Below are 12,875 nucleotides of genomic sequence, written 5' to 3'. Positions count from 1 at the left end.
AGTGAGAGCACTGATTCCTAACCAAACCACTGGACTGCCAGGCAACTCCTGTTTTTAGGTGCTTTGGTTTGTGTGTGTGCGTGTGTGTGTGTGTGTGTGTGTGTGTGTGTTTTAATTTTTGCTATATTTATAGGAGAACTCTTCTGTGTGTAGTATGACATGAATGGTATTATAGTTTGAAATGTTTGTGTTGTACATATTATCTCAAAATTGAATAGTGTGAAAGAACTTAACCCTTGTTATCTCTTGGCCTAGGATCGCTCCTGAGGTAGTAGTCAAGTTTTACCTGGCTTGACAACCTCTGAAGACTTGGCTTGTTGAGTCTAAGCTCTCTCATTGGCTGTACTCATGAAGCCACAGTTCCTCCTTCTGTGGGTCTCTCCAAGGGGCTTCTCTTTGGAGGATGCTATCTTTTCTCAGAATGAGTGATGCAGGAAAGCACTTGCACTCATGAGAAAGTGCAGAGTCTTTTTTCAGATGTTACACATCTTCACTTCTGTATTTGCTTAGTCTCACAGGTCAACCCTGTGATAGATTGAGAGAGAACTACACAGCGGTGGGAATATCAGGAGATTCGATTCACTTGAAGGCTGGTTACCATACCCATTAATCCACCATGCCAGCCTTTCTTTATATGATCTCAGTTCTGTTACTGTGAGCAAATTACTTGGCTTGTGTACTCTTCTTGTGTGCTGCTGCTGCTGCTGCTAAGCCGCTTCAGTTGTGTCTGACTCTCTGCAATCCCATGGACAGCAGCCCCACCAGGCTCTCGCATTCCTGGGATTCTCCAGGAAAGAACACTGGAGTGGGTTGCCATTTCCTTCTCCACTGCATGAGAGTGAAAAGTGAAATTGAAGTCACTCAGTCATGTCCGACTCTTCGAAACCCCATGGACTGCGGCCTACCAGGCTCCTCCGTCCGTGGGATTTTCCAGGCAAGAGAACTGGTGTGGGTTTCCATTGCCTTCTCCAGCTTGTGTGCTCTCTGGCTTGATCTACTCAATTCTTGATCTACTCAGTTCTAGACCTACTCATTTCTTGATATTCTAGCAAGTGTTCTCTTTGTCCTGGATTAAGTTTTCTGTTTCTCTGGATGGTTCCCATCAGCAAACAGACTGACTATAATGTGACCTCTCATTAAAAATCCATCTTTTGGTGACACATCCTGCTTCTGCTGCTTTTATTTCATATTTGCTTATTATAGACTTCTGCAGAGTTGGTCATAGACTTTGTTATCTCGAGTTCTATAATTTTCTTTTAAAGCCACTCTTGTCAAGGCTACAAGTGACTTTCAATGTTTAACTCAGTGGTCAATTTTTAGTTGTTATTTTATTTAATTTATTGGCAGCCTTTATCAGAGTAGTTCATTTCCTCCTCCCTGAAAAAAATGTTTCACTTGGATTACAGAGTGCTTCTCTTTCCTGCTTCTCTTCCACCTATAGTTCTCCCACATACAATTGTAAGAAACGCTGAGGGAAGAAGGAGCCACCACTATGGGCCATTGATCAGGGCCTTTTATTGGGCGGTCGCTCTTGGGCAGAACTCCTGGGGGTGGGTAAGCAAGGAAGCGAGGGGGATCTGCGAAGCAAAGGGAGTCTGTGGGGTAATGGGAGTCTGTGGATTCTGCAAGGTATGAGGGGGTGGGGAAGGGTTTTATAGCCCGGGCCGGGCTCCCATATAAGGAAAAAAACACGGGCTCAGCGGTGATTGGTTTCCAAGGGCTCCGTGTCAGCTCCTGATTGGACGGCGAGGGCTTCGTGTCGGCTCCTGATTGGTTGGCTTGGTTGTCGGCCCGTCTCCGGGGCTTGTCTGCAGCACTCTCAGCCAGGACATGTCCCGACATGCCCGGGCATGCCCAGGCATGCCTCAACACGCCTGACCTTGCCCTGACCTTTCATCCTGACCTTGCCCTAACCTTTCATCCCAGCCTTTTTGATATAGGACAAGGGGCGTCGACTCTCTCTGGCTACTTCCTACTGAACTGGGGCAACGAGGGGTAGGGTATGGCCGGGATGACAGGGGGGCGTCTGCCGTTAATCTTGCCAGGGAGTACTTGTTGGAAGCCCTTGGTACTGTTGTCGCATCACCATCAGCTGGACCATGTCGAGCCATTGTTTGATGAAGGCCAAAAGCCTACCTAGGATACAGAGCCCGAAAGTCAGGAACAGTAGGAGAATGATGATCGGTCCTACTAGGGAAGATAGCAAAGTTGTCAGTCAAGGGGAGCTCTGGAAGCTCTGGAACCAGGATTCGAACCAGCCCTGCTGGGCCTCTCTCTCTCTCGCCTTTTGCCTTCCATCCTGGCAGTTTCTGCCTTCGTCTCTCTCTCTTTTCCTTTGATTCTGTCTCTCTTTTCTGCTTCTCTGCCTTGCTTTCTCCTTTCTCTCCTGTCTCACTCTCTAACTCCTTTCTGTCTTTCTTTCCTCTTTCTCTTTCTCTCTCTTCTACTTTCTGTTGCTTTCTCTCCTTTTCGCTCTTCAGCTCTTCTCTTTCCTTTCTCTGACTTTCTTTTGCTTTCTCTGACTTTCTCCTCTTTCCTTCTCTGGTTCCATTTCCCCTGGTTCTTTCCTTCCCTCGTCTTCCTTCCTTTTTCTGCGTCTCCTCCTCTCTGTCTTATTCCCTCTGTCCTTTCCCTCTGTTGTTGCTCTCCCTAAGGTCTTTCTCCCTCTCCTCTTAATAAAAGATTTGGATGGTGGTTTCTCAGTCACTCAGGAATCGGAGACAGAGGGGTTCGGGTAATGGTCAGTTTGGTCGGCCCCGTGAGGGTGGAGCAGTAGGAGTGATCAGGAGGAGGGATCAGGGCCAGGGCCACCCCTGTCTCCGGGAGACCCAGGGGAGCTCGTTTGAGTCGGGTCAGGTGGTACCAGGGCTCGTGTCCCAGGAGTTTGGCTGCTGTAGGAATGGTGAGGATTACAGTATGGGGTCCCATCCAGCGAGGCTGTAGTGGGTGGGGACTCAGAGTTTTTAGCAGTACCTGATCTCCTGGTGCTAGAGGCCGGGTGGGCCCCTCATCGTCTGTTGGTTGCGGCAGGTCCCAGTCTGCGTGTTCCCTCAGCAAGGATCGTAGGAGGGAGAAGAGGGGGAAGTACCCCGCCAGTGGGGGAGCCTCTCCCTCGGGGAGGTGAGTCAGGAGATAGGGCCTGCCATAGAGCAGTTCAAAAGGGGTCAAACCTGTCTTGGAGTGTGATGTGGTGCGAATGCGAGTGAGCGCCAGAGGAAGGAGGTCGACCCAAGATAGCCGCAGTTCTGAGGCTAGCTTAGTCAGATGTGTCTTGATGATGCAGTTAACCCGCTCTACCTTGCCTGACGATTGGGGCAAATAAGGGATGTGAAGATGCCTGCCGATACCTAGGGCCGCAGCTACCTGCTGAGAGATCTTTGAGATAAACGCAGGCCCATTGTCAGACTGGAGAGAGTTTGGCAACCCAAATCTGGGAATGAGATGGGCCGTCAAGACCTCCGCCACTGCCACTGCCATCTCCCGGGCTGTGGGGAAGGCCTTGACCCATCCTGAAAAGGTGTCCACCAGGACCAGCAGACAGCAGCAGGTTCGATGTCTGGGCATGTGGGTGAAGTCTATCTGCCAATCCTGCCCGGGCATATGTCCCCTCAACTGGCGAGTCTCCCGTGGGGGTCGGAGTCCTCCTTGAGGAGAGGTGGAGGCACATGTTAGGCAGGATCAGTGGATGGCATATATGGTCTGTCTGAGATGCAAGGGAGAAAAGACAGGGCTGAGAAAGGAAAAGAGAGCTCTTGGTCCGATGTGGAGGGTATTATAGATTTGGGATATTATGGCTTTAGCCTGGCGCTCAGGAAGCACCGGTTTATTATGGAGTAGTATCCATCCCAATGGGTACCTCTGAGCCCCTTCTTGAGCCAGCAAGGCTCCGGCTTCCTTGCTCGAATAATCTGGGTTGAGGGTGGATCTCAAAGTCAGCAGGGGGTCGGGGGCTTGTTGTAAGGTAATTTGTCGAGCCACTTGATCTGCCATGTTGTTACCCAGAGCGACAATGTCATGAGTATTTTGGTGTCCCTTGCAGTGTATGATAGTGACCTCTTTGGGCAGGGATAAGGCATCCAACAGTCGAGTAATGTGGGGGCATTACAGATGAGGGATCCTTTAGTGGTCAGGAAGCCCCGTTCTTTCCAGATTGCCGCGTGAGAATGGGCAATCAAGAAGGCATATTTGGAGTCTGTGTAAATATTGGCCCTTTTTCCTTCTGCTAGGTGTAAGGCTCTAGTTAGGGCTGTTAGTTCAGCCTTCTGAGAAGTCGTCCCGGGTGGCAAGGGCTGAGCCTCCAGGACTTCCCGGGTGGTTATCACAGTATAGGCCGCCCTTCAGTTTCCATTGGGGTCTCGCTTTGAGCTCCCATCGATGAACAAAGTTATCTCTGGATTTGGTAGAGGTTTGGAAAACAGGTTGTGGGGTGGTTGCATAAGGGACTCAAGGACCTCCGAGCATGAGTGGGTTGGGGGTTCTGAGGAGAGAGGGAGTGAGGGTAGCGAGGAAAGCGGGTTTAATTGTGGGGAGCGGCCCACGGAAACCTGAGGATTGTCCAGAAATACCAAGTGAAATTGTTGGAGTCTGGACTCGCTGAGTTCAGAAAGAAATCTAGAGGCTAAAAGGTCACCTAGATGGTGAGGCGAGAAGATGGTCAGGGGTTGGTCAGGAATCAGCTTTTTTGCATTGGTGTACAACGTTGTCGCCGCCGCTAGTACCCGCAGGCAAGGGAACCATCCCCTGGCTGTGGGGTCAAGTTGTTTGGATATGTAAGCGATAGGCAGCAATTCGGGGCCAGTCGGTTGCACCAAGGCTCCAAAGGCTATCCCTCCCTTTTCATCAGAGTATAGATGGTGCGGATAGTTGGGATTTGGGAGAAAGAGAGGGGGTGCAGCCAATAGAGTTGAGCGTAAAGCGTGGAAGGCCTGAGTCACTTCGGTGTGGGAAGACAGTGGCCCTGTAGGAGTCTCTTTGGCTGCCGCATATAGAGGTTTGGCCAGGGTAGCATAATTTGGGACCCAGTGTCGGAAGAATCCCGTCAGTCCTAAGAAGGACAATATCTGGTCTCCATCGGCCGGAGGGCAGATGGACCGGAGGAGGCTACACCGGTCGGCTGTCAGGGCTTTAGTGGTCGGAGTGATTTGGAGACCCAGATAGACTGCAGAAGTCTGAGTCAGTTGGGCTTTGGATTGTGAGGCTCTGTAACCCTGGGAACCAAGGAAATTGAGGAGGGTTGCAGTATGTTCTCGGGAGGCCTCTTCTGAGGGGCTGCAAAGGAGCAAGTCGTCTACTCATTGGAGGAGGGTGCTAGGGCAAAGCAAGCACCTAGCCAGATCCTGGGACAGAGCTTGCCCGAAGTAGTGGGGACTGTCTCTGAACCCCTGAGGGAGTACGGTCCATGTGAGTTGTGTGGTCAGCTGGGTGTCGGGGTCAGTCCAGGTGAACACAAAGAGGAATTGGCAGTCGGGGTGTAGTGGGATGGTAAAAAAAGGCAATATTTGAGGTCAATAATGGTGAAATGAGAAGTCTGAGGAGGTATGGAAGAAAGAAGGGTGTAGGGGTTAGGGACAAGTGGATGGGCAGGGATTACCGCCGCATTGATCAGGTGGAGATCCTGCACAAGCCGGTAGTCTCCTGAAGCCTTCCGAACAGGGAGGATAGGTGTGTTACAGGGGGAGGTCGTGGGGATCAGGAGACCCTGTCCCATGAGACAGTCGATGATGGGCTTTAGCCCTCTGAGGTTGCGAGTAGATAAAGGAAACTGGGATCGGGCTGGGAAACAGGTGGGGTCCCTTAGCCAGATGAGGACTGGAGGGTGGTGTCGAGCCACCACCAGGACTCGGGTGTCCCAGACCTCAGGATTAACAGAAAAGGTTGGAGGGTCAACAAGTAGCATTAGGAAAGCCCCTGACATGGGAGCTGATCCTGGAGCTAGCTGAAGAGTGGCCTTCAGCTTGGCAAGTATATCTCTTCCCAAGAGAGGAGTAGGGCAGGAGGGGATGACCAGAAAGGAGTGGGTAAATAGACAGGAATGTAATTGACAAGGTAGTGGTTGGGTTTGGAGTGGACATGAGGGTTGGCCGTCAATGCCCATGACCAAAACCTGGGAAGGATGTAAAGTGCCTCCGAAAGAGGGAAGGACCGAATAGGTAGCCCCCGTATCAACCAAAAAATTGATGGACTTACCTGCTACCTGGAGCGTTACCCTGGGCTCGGCTTGGGTTATGGGGGTCCCCGAGTCTGGGCAGCGTCAGTCACCGTCGAAGTTCAGCAGCTCCAAAGCCAAAGGAGGGCAGGAGGTCTCCCTGGGGCGCTCTGGTCCCTGGCCCCTAGAGGTCAAGGCCCGAGAGGCCTGGGGACAGTCACTAGCACAGTGTCCTTGTCGTTTGCACAACGGGCACAGCTTGGAAGGAGGTCGTGGATTGGGGCACATCCTGGCCCAGTGCCCTTCTTGGCTGAACTTGAAGCAGGCCCCCAGAGTGGGGTTTTGGGGCCCCGAGCCCGCCGCCGGCCGCAGGGCTGCTACCAAGGCCTGGGTTTGCTGGTTTAGGAGGCTTGCCTGAAATTCGGCCTTTTGCTTGAGCCTTGCCTTCCAGCTGGCCTCAGCAGTTTCCTCTCGGGCATGGTAGACGTTAAAAGCCATTTTACCAGGTCTCGGATAGGGGTCTGAGGGCCGTCCTCAGCCTTGGCCAACTTTTTCCGGATATAGGGGGCAGACTGGGAAATAAAACAATTGGCCAAGGTGGCCGCCCCGATGGGGGACTCCAGGGACAGCCTGGTGTATTGGACGAGGGCCTCGGTCAGCCGATTAAGGAACATGGCTGGGTTTTTGTCAGACCCCTGGGTCACCTCATCTAGTTTGAGGAGGTTTAAAACCTTGTGAGAGGACGTTTCCATCCCATCGAGGATACACTCAATCATATAGCGTACTCGCAGCTGGCCACCACCCCTCTCCTGGTAGTTCCAATCAGGGTCAGTGTCAGGAACTGCCTGAGCCCCTGGGGGGCGCTCGGGGGAGAGGTTGGCATAGTGCCGCTGGTCGGCCTGAGCCTTGGCTGCCGTCCAGATAGCCTGCCTCTCCTCAGGAGTGGTGGTAAACCCCAGGATGACATATATGTCCTGCCAAGTCAAGGCGTAGGCACGGGTCAGACCAATAAACTGCTTAATGTACTGAGCGGGGTTGGAGGAGAAGGAACCCAGCTTGGCCTCAATCTGTACTAAGTCTTGGAGAGAGAAGGGGACATGGACTTGGGCTAGACCCTCAGCTCTGGCTACTTGTCGGAGAGGGAGTAGTGGGGCTGGGGGAGGGGGAAGGGAAGCTTCTGGAGGGTTGCTATGGGAGCGAGTGTGGGAGCTAACCAGGGAAGGGGAGGGAGTGATGGGGGGAAGAGGAGGATACAAGATAGGGCTAAGGTCCGGAGAATCTGGGACTGGTGGTGGAGTCTCAGGGGCGGGAGCGGAGGTAGGAGAGTCCAGAGTGGAGGGGGAGGTAGGAGGAACTGGAATGGAAGGGGTAAGGGACGTGGGAGAGGTATAGGGAGGAGGGGCCACCAAATCCTCCGGGGGAACAGAGAAAGCAGAGGACTCAGAGACGGGAGGAGCTGGTTTGGCCCAGGAGGGTGGAATAGGGGGAGCCATGATAAGCAGGATTTGGCGGGGAGTGCATGTGGTGCACAGGGTGGGGTGAGAGCGCAACGCCCAAAAAGGCTGAACACAGGGGGCCTCAGACCATTTTCCTGTTCTCCAGCAGTAGTTATCTAAATCACGGAGGACGTCAAAGTCAAATGTCCCTGTGGCTGGCCATTGTGAGCCATTATCTAGGGGATACTGAGGCCAGGCTTGTGAACACAGAAAAGTGAGCTGCTTGGAGTGGATATATCCCTTTAGTTTTAGGGTCTGCAGGTTAGCCAGCAGGCACTCTAAGGGGGTGGAATATTGGGGATCAGGTTTGGAGGCCGTCGATCCCATGGTGATCACCAAATGTGGAGACAAACCCCCGCTGCCCAAACGTCTTCGGGTGCCAAGGGAAGCCGGAGGTCTGTACAGCCGTTCGGGACGGCTCCCTCCCGAGCTGGGGACTGAGGAGGCTGAAGCCAGAGGCCGAAGCCAGAGGTCTACACAGCCGTTCAGGACGTCTCCCTCACGAGCTGGTGACCGGGAGGGCCCAGTAAGTGGCCACTGGTTACCGGGTCCTAGGCAGTGGTCGCCAGGGAGGGCGGGCCCCAAAGCCGAAGGGACTTACCCCGTATCCTGCCGTCTGGGGGGTTGGTCAGCCGCCTGGGTCCGGGGGGCTACCGCTGCGGTGGAGCTCGAGGGGGCCTCAATGGCGAGTGCCGAAAGCCCTCACCTTGAGCCCCACGTTGGGCGCCAGATGTCAGAAACACCGTGGGAAGAAGGAGCCACCCCTATGGACCATTGATCAGGGCCTTTTATTGGGCGGTCGATCTCAGACAGAACTCCCGAGCACGGGTAAGCAAGGAAGCGAGGTGGGGTCTGCGAAGCAAAGGGAGTCTGCGGGGTAAAGGGAGTCTGCGGAGTCTGCAAGGTATGAGGGGGTGGGGAAGGGTTTTATAGCCCAGGCCGGGGCTCCCATATAAGGAAGAAAATGCGGGCTCAGTGGTGATTGGTGTCCAAGGGCTCCGTGTCAGCTCCTGATTGGATGGAGAGGGCTTCGTGTCGGCTCCTGATTGGTCAGCTTGGTTGCAGGCCCGTCTCCGGGGCGTGTCTGCAGCACTCTCGGCCGGGACATGTCCCGACATGCCGGGGCATGCCCAGGCATGCCTCAACACACCTGACCTTGCCCTGACCTTTCATCCTGACCTTGCCCTGACCTTTCAACAATGTGTGACCTTTGTATCTGGCTTTATTCAGATGTCATATTTTCTTTTTAAATATTTATTTATTTCGCTATGTGGCCTGTGGGATCTTAGTTTCCAACCCAGGGATGGAACCTGTGGAGAGTCTTAAACAATGGATCTCCAGCAAAGTCCCCTAGTTTGTGTATTTTCAAGATTCACCCATTTTATGGCTGTATAGCAGTGACTGTTTTTGCTTTATTTTTATGGCTGAATATGGCATATGAATATGGTAAATGACTTCCATGCAGTCCATTGTGAGCGTATACCACAGTTTGTTTATCCTTTCGTCAATTAATGGATAATACTTGGATCGTGTACTCTTTGTGGCTATTGTGAGTAACGTTGCTGTGAACACTGATTTTGCGTGGACTGAACATTTTCAGTTTTTATGGATATATAGAAAAGAGGGAAATTGCTGGATCATATGACTACTCTATGTTTAATTTTTGAGGTACTGACAAACCACTTCTCCAAAGTGGTTGTACCATTTTACAGCAATTATGTCAACACTATCTGAAGATTCCTTTTCTCCACATCCTCTGCAGCCCTTGTTATTATTCCTCTTTTTGATTGGGTGTGAAGTAGTATGGGTGAGAAGTAGTATCTCAGTGAGACTGATTTACATTTTGATAGATGCTTCCCTGGTGGCTCAGAAGGTAAAGTGTCTACCTGCAATGCAGGAGACCTGGGTTTGATTCCTGAGTCAGGAAGATCACCTTGAGAAGGAAATGGCAATCCACTCCAGCACTCTTGCCTGGAAAATGCCATGGACAGAGGAGCCTGATAGGCTACAGTCCATGGGGTTGCAAAGAGTCGGAAATATCTATTCAAATTATTTCCTGGTTTTTAAATGCTTTTTTTAAAAATTGGTGTAGAAAACATCTAACTTAAATTTTTTACCATTTAAACCATTTTTCCATGCTAACTATTTCACAAACTTTCATCAGCCTTTTGGAGAAAGAAATGGAAACCCACCCCAGTATTCTTGCCTGGAGAATCCCATGGAGAAGGGAGCCTGGTGAGCTTTAGTCCATGGGGACGCAAAGTTGGGCACAACTGAGTGACTAACACATACACACACACATAGTCACAGTGTTGTTTTGTTGTTGTTGTCATTTTTTTAGCTGTGCTATGCATCTTGAATGACAGTTCCCTGGTTGAGGATCATACCCAGGCCCCTGATAGGAAACCATGGAGTCCCAAACTCTGAAATACAAGGGAATTCCTTATCACATTGTTATGAAACAGATCTCTACACCTTTAGATCTTGCAAAATTGAAACTCTATACCCATCACCTGTCCCATTAAACAACAACTACTCTTTTCTTCCCTGTTTTCCTAGACCGTGAACTCCATCATTCTTTTTTGTTTCCTTTCTATTGTTTGACAATTTTAGGTATTTCATACAAGTAGAAACTTACAGTATTTGCCTTTTTGTATGACTGACTTATTTCATTTGGCTTGATGTCTGAAATGATCATGCATGTTGTAGCATGTGCCAGAATTTTCTTTATATGGCTAAATAATGTTTCATTTTATGTATATATCACCTTTGATGGACATTTAGATGCTTCCATCTCTTAGTTGTTGTGACTAGTACTGCTGTGAGCATGGCTGTGCAAATATCTCAAGACCCCATTTTAACTTCTTTTGAATTTATATCCTGAAGTGGAATTGCTGAATCATGTGTCAGTTCTGTTATTTAATTTTTCGAGGAGGCTTTAAATTGTTTTCTGTAGCAGTTGCACCATTTTAAAATCTATCCATAACACACAAGGATCCAGTTTCTGTATGTTCTTGCAAATAGTTATACTTTCCTTACCTTCACTTTACCTTTCCTTTCCTTCCTTTTACGTTTCCTTTCCTCCATTTGTAAACACACACACATGCACACACAATTTTTTTCATATCATTTTCCATTATTGTTTATTACAAATTATGAATACAGTTCCTTGTGCTATACAGTACGATCTTGTCTATTCTATATATTATAGTTCTCATCTGCTAATCACCAGCTCCCAATCTATGCCTGCCTCCTTTCCCCTCTTGGTAATCACATAGTCTGCTCTCTGTCTGTGAGTCTGTTTCTGTTTCATAGATAAGTTCATTTGTGTCATATTTTAGGGTCCATGTAAGTGATACCATACAATATTTGTCTTTGTTTTTCTTTTTTTAATTTTTATTTTTACTATATTTTACTTTACAATACTGTATTGGTTTTGCCATACACTGACATGAATCCGTCATGGGTGTACATGAGTTCCCAATCCTGAACCCCCCTCCCACCTCCCACCCCATATCATCTCTCTGGATCATCCCTGTGCACCAGCCCCAAGGATCCTGTATCCTGCATTGAACATAGACTGGCGATTCGTGTCTTACATGATAGTATACATGTTTCAGTGCCATTCTCCCAAATTATCCCACCCTCTCCCTCTCCCTCAGAGTCCAAAAGTCCGTTCTATACATCTGTGTCTCTTTTCCTGTCTCGCATACAGGGTTATCATTACCATCTTTCTAAATTCCATATATATGTGTTAGTATACTGTATTGGTGTTTTTCTTTCTGGCTTATTTCATTGTGTATAATCAGCTCCAGTTTCATCCATCTCGTTAGAATTGATTCATACATAGTCTGCAAGTAATAAATGCTGGAGAGGGTGCGGAGAAAAGGGAACCTTCTTACACTGTTGGTGGGAATGCAAACTAGTACAGCCACTATGGAGAACAGTGTGGAGATTCCTTAAAAAATGGCAAATAGAACTGCCATATGACCCAGCAATCCCATTGCTGGGCATACACACCGAGGAAACCAGAACTGAAAGAGACACATGTACCCCAGTGTTCATCGCAGCACTGTTTATAATAGGCAGGACATGGAAACAACCTAGATGTCCATCAGATGAATGGATAAGAAAGCTGTGGTACATATATACAATGAAGTATTACTCAGCCATTCAAAATAATATATTGTCTTTCTCTTTCTGACTTCCTAAGTATTCTTTTTAATGCTAGTGTAGATTCAAGTATTTACTTAACTCCATTTTCAGAACATTTGTTGCTACTGTATAGAAATGTGATTGAGTTTTAAAATATGTGTCTTCTATCTGCAAGCTTTATATTAATTCTAATACTTGTGTTTTCTTCAAGATTTTCTATATACAAAAGTATGTTATCTCCAATATACTTTGACTTTTTCCTTTCCATTCTGAAGGCTGTTTTTGTTTGTTTGTTTGTTTGTTTTTTAAACAACAGCAACAATTCTCTTTTGTTACCTGATTGCTCTGGTTACAGAACTGCCAGTATAATGTTGAGCCAAAGTGTGTAATAGACTTCCTTGTGTTGTTCCCAGTCTTAGAGGGAAAGCTTTAAGTTTTTCATTATTAAGTATGATGTTAGCTGTGGGTCTTTTACAGGTACCCTTTGATTGAGAAAGTTCTCTTCTGTTCTTAGTTATTAAGTGTTTTTTTAACCCCTGTTATGAAAAGGTGCTAGATTCAGGGAAATGCTTTTTCTTCAGGCAGATGTGTTTTTTGTTTTGTTGTTTTAAAATGGCATAATGTTGATTGACTTTCATATAATGAACCAACTTTGCATACCTCCCTAAATCCCATGTGATCATCTTCTTTATATGCTGTTGGATTTTGTGTGCCAGTATTTTGTTGAGGACTCTTTCACCTGTATTCATAAGGGATATCGGTTGTGTGTGTGTGTGAAGTCTCTGTCTGATATTGGTATGAGAGAAATACTGGCATCACTTTGCCTGCTATGTGGGGAAGAGACCAGTGGAGTAAAGGATGAAGCATTGTTGGATTTAAGTTTAGCCAGGATTAGAGGGAGAAATTTATGATATATCAGTGTGAAAGTGGGGTGAGATTATCAAGAGAGTTTATTCTCAAATTCCTAGGCCTGTGTTAAATGCTTGACATTGAATTATGCCGTTTGTTAACTATATATAGATACTTTATACTTTGAATTTGCTGCCTATTTTCTTCATTAACATTTATGAAATTAGAAA

This window comes from Ovis aries, chromosome Y, assembly GCF_016772045.2.
Source record: "Ovis aries strain OAR_USU_Benz2616 breed Rambouillet chromosome Y, ARS-UI_Ramb_v3.0, whole genome shotgun sequence".
NCBI classification, from domain to species: domain Eukaryota; kingdom Metazoa; phylum Chordata; class Mammalia; order Artiodactyla; family Bovidae; genus Ovis; species Ovis aries.
The sequence above is the reverse complement of the archived record's forward strand: the minus strand, read 5'-3'. Positions refer to the sequence as shown.